At 40.4% G+C, this 12,062-nt stretch overlaps 1 protein-coding gene across 1 annotated transcript in view; it reads right to left on the reverse strand.

The window, feature by feature from the left end:
- LOC101400125 (steroid sulfatase) overlaps positions 1 to 11,276 on the reverse strand; it is a 106,674-nt gene extending 95,398 nt beyond the window's left edge. The window contains exon 1 of the mRNA XM_004440747.3: positions 10,899 to 11,276. The gene's annotated coding sequence lies outside the window, so the exon portion shown is untranslated. The remainder of the gene's footprint in view (positions 1 to 10,898) is intronic.
- Positions 11,277 to 12,062: the final 786 nt, after the last annotated feature.

Raw genomic sequence — 12,062 nt, forward strand, 5'->3', positions numbered from 1 at the left:
GTTGCATTATCAAGAGCATCTAGCACATTCACAAACGAGGATAACTGACACGGCATATCCCTGTTAGTACTTCAATTTCTTTTCATTTTCCTATGCTTTGAAAGACTAAATGTTTTTAAAACAGTTGTTCTTTAGGGGGCTCAAAGTTCTGCAATTAGGAGATGCCTACCATGGATAAAGCCAACTGGAATTAATTATAATAACGTTTGTTACGACAGCGTACGCCTCCTCTATGCTAGTACATTTCCACTTGGAATAAATTTGAGTGAGTTACGGGATTCTCCCACTGCAACTTCAGTTTTAACTACTTGAGCGAGATCCCAAAGGTCCATTATGTGGCACCTTTGTGCTTTGGCCAAGGCACTGATGTAAACGGTGCTCACCATATGGCAACTGTGTGGAAGGAAGCCATTTCTCTCTTGCTCTGCCTAATAATACCTCTACTCAGCCTCCAAATCTAAATGCTTTGCCATAATCCACTCATCGTGGCTTACCTAACCTTACTTAACCTTAGGTTAACCTTAACCTAATACAGTTTACTGAATTTTATGAAGAAAACCGTGTGTTAGAGTGGTCTTCAAAATTCTGGGGTATGTGAACATCCTAAAACGTTCCTCTCTGGTATGTTGAGAGCGTCACCATAGCTGGAGAGTTCTCAGTACTGGAGAAGAGTGAACAGATGGATCATTACAGTGGTATATGGAGAAAAGGGTGCGAAGGCCAGGTTTCGATGACCTGTTTATTGGTAATAGAGAATTATAGAAGGATTTTGTAAGAAAAACATATATAGAAACTACTATGATCTGGATGTTCATGTCCCCCTCAAATTCATATGCTGAATCCTAACCGCCAAAGGTGATGATATCAGGAGGTGGGGCCTTTGTGAGATGATTAGGTCATGAGGGTGGAGCCCTCATGAATAGGATTAGTGCCCTGATAAAGGAGACCCCAGAGAGCTCCCTCACCTCCTCCAACACATGAGGAGGTGATGGTGGGCTGCCTGGCATATGCAGGAAAGAAGCTCTGGACAGATTCTGGTCTCTCTTGCTAGAGTTCTTTGGGTTTCAAGGCTGGAGCCCATAATAAAGTTGTACTCTCCCTGCGGAGGTCATCTCTGCACACAGAGTTTTCTCAGGGGCCTCAAGGGAAGGAACAGAGCCTGGGTCAAGACAGGTTTGGGATATTCGCACATTCCAGGATCCCCTGACCAGAACACCACAGAGAAACCCGGTCACACCTGAACTTCTAACATTGGGTATTAAGGAACGGGCCTGCATTACAGGCAACCATGCGACAACATGGGCAGCAGAGTAAAAGGAGAGAAAACGAATACCCAGAGAGTCTGGAGGAGAAGAGAAAGCAAGGGTCTGAGAATGGAGGGAAGTGCTTCCTTACATGCTGATGTTGTCATCTGTGCTGTAAATATCAGAAGACCTCTGGGATGGTTCTCTCTGGGGTCCTAAAGATTTCTTTATGGGAGTGAGAACTGTTCAGCCAGGCAGTGACTTGAGATGAAAAAGAAAAACATCATTTTAGCTATCAGGAACCGGGGCCAAGCATGACCAATTTAACAACCAGCTTAGGGAACAAGACAAAGACGGCTCGGAACGAGGACATCCCTGCTAAGTGGACGGCCAGCCTGCTCTTCTTCCTAACCTCACACTTCAGCAAGCTGGCTAACCCTCCGCGTTAAAGGCACTTCACAGAAATGATAAGGAGCCTGGGCATCTTTCCAGGGAGGTTAGGGGTTAGGGATGCCACCGCCCGCCTCCCCCTCCCCCCGCCCCCCGCTATCACATAATCACTCTGCTTTTTAGTGACTATAAACACATGCATATGGCTGTGAGGATCTGTAAGCATAATGCAGAGGTATTTGCTTAAATTGCTTTGGTAGTTAAGATGGCGGGCAGCTGAAATGCATGGCCTGATCAGAATGTTCTCCCAGGTTCAAAATCCAGCCAGAGGAAGACTCAATGTAAAACTTGTCCAAAATGATGTAATGATCACATCCTTGGTTGTGAGTCTGCAGGGAACCTGCCACAACACTTCAGGGTAATGTGAGCCTCCCTGACATCTATGATTAGCTGATGGAACCCTCCAGAAAAGAGCCCTGTGTGTTTGGTTGTCAGCATTGGCTCACACCATGGCCCCCTGACCTGTGCCTGACCTCCATCCTTCCGCCTAAGGAATCAGCCTTCCCAGTACCAGGGTCTGGGTGAGCAGCCACAGCCTTCTCATTCTCCCATTAAAGTGGGACACTGCTCGTCCCTGCATCTACCTCACCGGTCTAGGCAAAAGGAAAAAAAAACTGAATGAAATTCAAACTTACCAGCCTCTTCCTCTTGGATAGAAGATCTCAGACACAAGCTAAGGCAGAAGAAGACAAAAATTCCAACAGAGCTTAATGTGTGTCACTTTGCCTTCTCTGAAACCATCCTCCATGTCTCAAGGTGGTTAAAAATAAATGGAATAAAGTCCTGTAAATCTCTTTTCTTAACCACAACACATGTATAAGTGTTAGTAGAACAGGAACCGAGTGGTCATTCCAGCCACCTCACTCATGTATCCTGTAGATGGCGCCTGCTTTCGGGGACCACCCCTCCACTCGCCTCTACTCTATTTCCCCAAGAGCTTCTGACTCACACCAGTTTCACCAGCTCCCAACGTCTGGGCTCTAGGTCTGAATTGGTTCCTCAGATCTGCACTGTCTACTTCTTTGCCATCGGATCCTAAATTCCCTGAGACAACATCCCAGAATGCAAATGTTGACAGCTAGGCTCTGTCCACTCAAGACATGCAGATAGTTGAAAACATTTAAAGCAAAAAAGAGAAGTTATTGTATATGAAAAAAGCAACCAGCTTTCACTGCCAGTTAAGATGTAGAAAGCCAAAGGGACGCCCAAGCTCACAGTGACAAGATAAAGCATTAAACCTCAAAATCATAATTACTTTCTAAACTCTGGTAAAATTCTCATAATATCCAGTTCACTAATTAGACCACTGTAAAGTGTACAACTCAGTGGCTTTTAGCACATTCACAATGTTGTGCAACCATCACCTTTACCTAGTTCCAGAACATTTTCATCACCCCCAAAGAAATCTCTGCAACCATTAAGCAGTCACTTCCCATTTCTCCCTCCCACTAGCCCTTGGCAACCACTAATTTGCTTTCTCTATGGATTTTCATATACTGGATATTTCATATAAATGTAATTATACAGTATGTGGCCTTTTGATTCTGGCTTCTTTCACTCGGTATGATGTTTTCAAGGTTCATCCACACTGTAGCATGTGTCAGCATTTTGCTTCTTTTTATGGCTGAATGCCATTCCATTGCATAGGGCCATGCCCCATTTGGTTTACCCATTCATCTGTTGATGGACATTTGTTTTGCTCCCACTTCAGGGATATTTTCGCTAGTGCTGCTATGAACATTCATGTACAGGTTTGTGTTTGAACACCTGTTTATATAGTTTTCTGGGGTATCTATCTAGGAGTGGAATGGCGGGGTCACATGGAAATTCTATGTTTAACTAATTGAGGAACCGCCAGATGGTTTCCTACAGTGGCTGCACCATTTTACCTTCTCATCAGCATATGAGGTTCTCAATAAAATCACAGTTTTTTAACCCATCAGAAAGCTGAGGATGCAATGAAACCTAAACGAACTAGAACCCAGGATGTGGTGAACCTTCCTACAAAGAGGAGACCCTCAGTTGCTTTCATCACTGGTGGAAGGAATGAAGAAAAGAGGAGGAAACACTCAGATGAAGTGGAAAGGGGTGTGCAGTGGCTGCATGTGGGTCGGCAGACATGGCAGATCAGGATCTCGAGGAGGTGCAGCCAGATAGCCCATCTGCACTCAACCTCATTCCTGCAAGTCTTCACTGATCACATGGATGGCAGGATGCCATGGCTGGGGCAGGGCAGCAAAGGGAGAGGCATCCCTCCAGGGCACTCCAAGTTTCACCATGAGCAGTCACATCTGTCCCTGTCCCCCAGCCAGGATGCAAATGTGGGATTACCAAATCCAGGGCAGGAGACAGAACAGGGAGAATTCCTCAAAGACCCAACAAGCCAGCATCCAGGCTGTAAAGCATAGTGAAGTCCTCTGAGCCTCACTGGTACTCAGATCCCAAGCTCTGTTAAAGGGCAAGTGTGGATCCCCTCTCAAAGCATTTGAAGCCAGAGGAGAACTGAACCTAATTAAAGCTACAACAGACAACATCTATACTGACAGAGGAGCCCACACAAGTGGTCATATGGACAAAGGAGTGTGATGTTTTCTAGGGGTACATATTAGTGCCCACTATTCCTCTATGCTCAATTTACGTCATTAAAAAATATATATAGCACAATACATATTCTTTTCAAATGCACATGGAACATTCTCGAGGATAGATCACATATTAGGGCACAAAACAAGTCTCAATAAATTCAAGAAGACTGAAATAATACCAAGCATCTTTTCTGACCTGGTATGAAACTAGAGGTCAACTACAAGAAAAAAACTGGAAAGCCATGAATATGTGGAGATTAAACAAAATGCTACCAAACAATTATTAGGTCAATAAATAAATCAAAGGAGAAATAAAAAAATATCTAGAGACAAATGAAAATGAAAATATGACATACCAAAATTTATGGGAGACAGCAAAAGTGGTACAAAGATAGAAGTTTATAGTAACAAGGGGCTACCTCAAGAAACAAGAAAAAAATCTCAAATAAACAATCTAACAATACACCTAAAGGAACTAGAAAAAGAAGAACAAAGCCCCAAATCAGTAGAAGGAAAGAAATAATAAAACCAGAGCAGAAATAAATGAAATAGAGACTAAAAAAAAAAACAACGGAAGATCAACGAAACTAAGAGTTGGTTCTTTAAAAACATAAACAAAATTGAAAAACCTTTAGCTAGACTCACCAATAAAAAAAGAGAGAAGTCTGAAATAAATAAAACCAGAAATGAAAGAGGAGAAATTACAACAGACACCACAGAAATACAAAGGATTATAAGAGAATACTAAAAAAGCTATACGCCAATAAACTGGATAATCTAGAAGAAATGGATAAATTCTTAGAATCATACAATCTTCCAAAACTGAATCAAGAAGAAATAGAGAATTTGAATACACCAATCACCAGTAAGGAGATTGAAACAGTAATCAAAAACCTCCCAAAAAACAAAAGTCTAGGACCAGACAGGTTCCCCGGTGAATTCTACCCAACAGTCAAAGAAGATTTAATATCTATACTTCTCAAACTCTTCCAAAAAATTGAAGAGGAGGGGACACTTCCTAACTCATTCTATGAGGCAAACATTACCTTGATACCAAAACCAGACAAGGACAACACAAAAAGAGAAAATTACAGGTCAATACCACTGATGAACACAGATGTAAAAATCCTCAACAAAATACTAGCAAATAGAATACAACATTACATTAAAAGGATCATACACCATGATCAGGTGGGATTTATCCCAGGGATGCAATGACGGTTCAACATTTGCAAATCAATCAATGTGATACACCACATTTACAAAATGAGGAATAAAAATCACATAATCATCTCAATATATGCAGAGAAAGCATTCGACAAGATACAGTATCCGTTTATAAAAACGCTGTATAGAATGGGTATAGAAGGATAGTACCTCAACATAATAAAGGCCGTATATGACAAACTCATAGCTAACATCATACTCAACAGTGAAAAACTGAAAGCTATCCCTCTAAGAACAGGAACCAGACAAGGATGCCCACTTTTGCCACTCTTATTTAACATAGTATTGGAAATCCTAGCCGGAGTAGTCAGGCAAAAGAAAGAAATAAAAGGGATCCAAATTGGAAAGGAAGAATTAAACTGCCACTATTTGCAGATGATGTGATTTTACACACAGAAAACCCAAAAGAATCCACCAAAAAAACTATTAGAAATACTCATTGAATACAGTACAGTTGCAGGGTACAAAAATGAACATACAAAAATCAGTTGCATTTCTATACACTAACCACAAAATAACAGAAAGAGAAACTAAGAAAATCCCATTTACAATCATAACAAAAAGAATAAAATACCTAGGAATAAATTTCACCAAAGAGGTGAAAGATCTGTACACTGAAAACTATACAACATTGTTAAAAGAAATCAAAATGACACAAAGAAATGGAAAGATATTCCATGATCATGGATTGTAAGAACTAACATAGTTAACATGTCCATACTTCCTAAAGCAATCTACAGATTCAGTGCAATCTCTATCAAAGTTTCAAAGACGTTTTTCACGGAAATAGAACAAGGAATCCTAACATTTATATGGAACAACAAAAGACCCTGAATAGCCAAAGGAATCCTGAGAAAAGAGAACAAAAATAGAGGTATCATACTTCCCTGATTTCAAAATATACTACAAAGCTATAGTAACCAAAACAGCATGGTACTGGCACAAAAACAGACACACAGATCAATGGAACAGAATTGAAAGGCCAGAAATAAACACACACATCTATGGACAGCTAAAATTTGACAAAGGAGCCAAGAAAACACAATGGAGAAAGGAAGTCTTCAATAAATGGTGCTGGGAAAACTGGACAGTCACATGCAAAAAAATGAAAGTAGACCATTATCTTACACCATACACAAAAGTTAACTCAAAATGGATTAAAGTCTTGAATGTAAGACCTGAAACCACTAAACTTCTAGAAGAAAACAGGCAGTATGCTCTTCGACCTTGGTCTTAGCAGCATCTTTTCAAATACGATGTGCTCTTCGACCTTGGTCTTAGCAGCATCTTTTCAAATACGATGTCTCACCAGGCAAGGAGAATAAAAGAAAAAAATAAACAAATGGGACTACATCAAACTAAAAAGCTTCCATACAGCAAAGGAAACTATCAACAAAATGAAAAGATAACATAACAAGAGGGAGAAGACTTTTTCAAACCATACATCTGATAAGTGGTTAATCTCCAAAATATATAAAGAACTCATACATCTCAACAACAAAAAAATGAATAACTCATTTTTAAATCAAAAGATGGGCAAAGGATCTGAACAGACATTTTTCCAAAGAACATGAAAATACTAATTCAATATATTTGTACCCCTATGTTCATTACAGCATTGCTCACAATAGCCAAGATGTGGAAGCAACCTAAGTGCCCATCAATGGATGAATGGATAAAGAAGATGTGGTATATATACACAATGGAATACTACTCAACCACAAAAAAGATGAAATTGTGCCATTTGTGACAACATGGATGGACCTTGAGGGTATTACGCTAAGCTCAATAAGTCAGACAGAGAAAGACAAGTACCATATGATTTCACTTATAAGAGGAAGAGAAAAACAACAATAACAAAGAAACACATAGATATAGAGATTAGATTGGCGGTTACCAGAGGTAAAGGAGGTAGGGAGGAGGATGAAAGGGGTAAAAAGGCACATGTGTACAATGATGGATTATAATTAGTCTTTGGGTGGTGAACATGATGTAGTCTACACATAAATTGAAATATAAGGATGTACACCTAAAATTTATATAATTTATAAACCAATGTTACCTCAAAAAAAAAAAAAAAAGATCTCAAAGAGAAAAAAAATATATATACACATATATCTGTAAATATATATATACATAGGTGTGTGTATATGTATATATAGGACATGTAAAGTAGCACACGATATGCAAATGTTAAAATTATCAGACACAGCCTCTAAAACATCCATCATCATAATAAATATGATAAAGGATCCATAAAAGAATTTAAGTGTGTTCATTGTCTTCCATTGGTGGTACCTTCTGGATAAACAATATCTATAGACTTTGTCAATTAATTAATAGGATTAATAGGGAGCAGTTCAAAATTGCCTTCAGCTGAAAAGTACTTTTGAAGTAAATATACAAGTAGATCCGATCTTTGGAATAAAAAGTTCTAAAAGAAACGTGCAGACTGAAAGGAAGATGTGCATTCAGGTAAATGTTATCTTCCAGTCCACTCTTTAGGGGAGCATTCTTTGTACTGAGATGAAGAACATTGTGAAAGCCTGGGTAACACAAGACACTTAATGACAATGATTGTCTTTGGGTTAAATGTTATTTTGAAAAAGATTCAAGATATCACACTTGCAGCTGAGGGCATCTTTCCCCACACAGAGCTTTATTCTTTGTGCTCAATCCCACTGGGGGTGTCCTAATTGAAGAACATCTTCTATAAGGCAGACATGCCCTTGGCAAGGAGTGTCATATGTTGAGTTTACATAAGCTTCAAGTTTTTTATCACTTGCTGACAGACCATTATAACAATAGTAAACCAAGAAGATCCATGTTCAAACAGCAACATGATTATACAGTAGTCTCCCCTTATCCGTGGTTTCAGTTACCCATGGTCCAAAAACACTAAATGAAAAATCCCAGAAATAAACAATTCATAAGTTTTAAATTGCACTTTGTTCTGAGTGATGAAATCCCGCACCATCCCATTCTGTCCTGCCCGGGACACGAATCATCCCTTTGTTGGATCCCCAACCATCGACATCGTCTGCTCCTGACATCCAACGATCGACACAGTCATGGCTTGAAGATCCTCCTTCATCAGGAGGTCAGTAGTAGCCTAATGCTATGTCAGAGTGCCTATGTCATTCATCTCACCTCATCTCATCACGTAGGCATCGTATCATCTCACATCATCATAAGAAGAAGGGTGAGTACAGTAAAATAAGATATTCTAAGACAGAGAGACCACAGTCACATAACTTTCATGACAGTGTATTGTTATAATTGTTCTATTTTATTATTATTGGTGTTAATCTCTTACTCTGCCTAACTTATAAATTAAACTTCATCACGGGTATGTAACTATAGGAAAAAACATATATATAGGGTTCAGTACCATCCATAGTTTCAGGCATCCACGGGGGGCCTTGGAATGTATCCCCCATGGATAAGAAGAGAGTACTGTACTTGACAACAGAATATAATTCTACTTAATTAATTAGCTAATAATGGCAGTGCCTTTTTTATTAAGATGGTACCTATGCAAATGTAAACAAAGGGCACCCAATATAGTCACAGGGTGCGCTGTATGCATAAGGTAAACATCCACAGACATACATTTACTGATTAGAGGGGCATGCAGTATGATGACATCATTTTAAAAACAACCATATAATTTTTAAGTAAAAGAAACGAAGATATTAGAAACGAGAGACTAGTTAAGGTGTACCTGCCACAAGATTCCAGAGTTAATATTTCTATAGATGGTTTGTGTGCACTTTAGAAGGTAAACAGGGATTGTCTGGCACCATCCCGAGCTTGCTAGAAACAATGCAGGCCTCTCATCCCTTAAGGTAACACTACCAGACCTCTCACTCCTGGTAATATCAGCAGTAGAATGAATAGCAACTCTAGCCCGGAATCTGAAAATCTCAGGTTACAGTATCTATTAGTTGTAGCTGGCTACATAGACATTCCAGAAGAGTGATGATTTGCAAAAGAGTTGTAGCGAATGTGAAAGGTTTTCGAGAACGTGCTATGCGACTCTGCTCTATTCAATAATTTATACCAACGATCTGTATGAATAAACTATGAGGTATTGATCCAACATGTGCAGGTTAGTTTGTGCTTTGGAAGAGAATGAAGTCTCTGAAAGACCCTGATAAGTGGAACAAAAGATGAAAACCAGCAAAATTCAAGTCAATGGCGACACCCCTAATCCATTTATTTAAGAAACATAATCATCAGCACAAGAACACTGATATTAAGATGTGGCCTTACTGCAACTCGTATGAAGATGTTAATTGCCAACAAAGTGTAAGTCAGGTGAGCGATGGAGCGACTTGAAGTCACAAAGGCTAAAATTAATGCTACTTTATGTACATTAATAGGGAAATGTTTTTGAGACAAGGAAGAGAAGTTCCACTGGACTCTGCACACTTGAAACTATAGTTGGAATAATATTTTTCACTTCAGATCACTGCTATTTAAGAGGGATAGACATAAACTGGCTCATCAAGGGGACAGGAAACAGGATGCTTCAGGGTACAAAAACCATTATACAGAAGTGATTACTCAGGAATTGGTAACATTTCACCCCGAGCACAAAAGGCATTAGAGTTGTCTTTGAATTTGCTTGAGTGGCTGTCTGTGAAAGAGAGCAAGGATTTAGCTGTTGTCTCAGAGGCCAGAGCTAGGACTGTGTCCAAAACAAGGAACACAATCTTCTAAGAGCTGCCAGACCACAAAATGACCAGCCTGTCAAAGCACATCTTTCCCCTGCCACAACCAGGCGGAGACTGAAAATCCCCATCTCTCGGGGATATCGTAGAAGGGATTACTTCACGAAGAAGTAGGGAATTTGGGCAAAGGGACTACCGCTGTAATCCTTCCCAACCAGGAGTTTCCGTCAGTCCACAAGCAAACTCATCGTCTATGATATACTGAAGCAGAAATGAAAAATAAAAGGGTACCCAGTAAGAAAGGAACCCAACCAAACAAGCACCCTTGTCCATCTTTGCAAAGCATCTATCTGCACAATGCTCTTTCCTTTGCCTATTACACCGCGGATGAGATCTTGATGAAATAAACTTGATAGGAAGATGATAATTAACAAATAATTTGGCAACATATTTAATTATGGGCCATTCAAATGTTTTGAAACAGCCATGCAAGTGATTTGCATCTTACTAATTAGCCCCATTTCTAACCCCTTCTACACCTTCCCTTGCTAAGCCTCACAGAAAATCATTACAATCAATAGAAATTACCAAGCAACAACAGATTTTAAAAACAAACACACGACAATGCACGTTGAGAGAATACCCAACAGAAGCAGGCAGCTCCCGTGAACTTCCCAACTCAGTTTGTTTCAAGGTTAAAAGCAAAGCACACTTACTATCTTCAAGGCATCTCTGGCTTCCACCCATTGGGCTGATGGTCGAGGAGACAGCAACTTCACTCATTTACCCTCCATTCATGGTGTCTCCACCAGCAGGAGTCTAAGAAGCATATTCCCAGCAGGAGCCTTCTCCTTGGAAACAGAGCTTGCCCAACCAAGTCTTGGCATTCCTCTCAAATAAATCTTTACCGTATGGTTTTGCTCTGCTGCCATGGCTTGGCCAACAGCACTGCTTGTGCAGGTCATACGATGAAGATATGACTAAGCGCACATTCTCTTGGTGTGTTCCTTGATTATTTTCTCCCCTGCAGCTCAACAACAATCCTTGGAAGAAGAGGTTGTTACGCTCAAGTCATACCACTGAAAATGCTGAATCTCCCCCCAACCCCCTGATCTCAGAAAACAGCAACGGTTAAGAAATGCTCTCACCTCTGTGTTCTGGAAAATGGCTCCCTGCAAAGAATCTCCCTCCCGCATATGACTCACATAAGACTCATGGATGGCCCCCACACAGAGGGCAAGGCCAGACACAGACTCTCCGCATTCCCATTTGTTGTCTTGTAAATGATTCACCGAATTGCTTGTCCCCACTGATCAATCAGAATAAAATGTTTGTTAAGCAAACTTTAGCTCAGCTTTTCTCCTTCCCCCAGAGCCCTGAACTTTGGCCCACCCTCAGCCCCCGTGAGGACAGACTGGCCTTACAGTAAAACATTCGGGGATCTACTGCTCAATCAGGCCACTGTTTCACCCCACTTCCCCACATCTGCTTCTTTCCAGCCTGTTTACTCCTCTCTATAAAATGAAAACCATTTGCCTAACTTTTGAAGAGCTTGCAGTCCTTATGGTCAGAGCATTTTCCTTCTTGCAATAATCCCTTGGAGAAAAAGTCTCTCCTTCCTGAGTCTGGGTTTGTTTTTCTGTTGGACACCACACAGACCAGGTGGGCTGCAGGAGACTCTTGGACCAGCAGAGCTGGAGCCCTTTTCAAGTTGGATTTTTTTGTATAAAACCAGCCTTCCATTGCTGTGAGATATCAGAAAGACAACAGAACCACAGCCCTTGCTATAGCATCCTGGCTGTTCAGCATCTATAGAAAGCCAGATGCCACTTAACCAACATCATGTTGATGAAAATTGGTGCAGGTGTGCGCCTGCTCCA

The sequence above is a fragment of the Ceratotherium simum genome, chromosome X (assembly GCF_057802395.1).
Source record: "Ceratotherium simum simum isolate JZ-2026a chromosome X, ASM5780239v1, whole genome shotgun sequence".
NCBI lineage: Eukaryota > Metazoa > Chordata > Mammalia > Perissodactyla > Rhinocerotidae > Ceratotherium > Ceratotherium simum.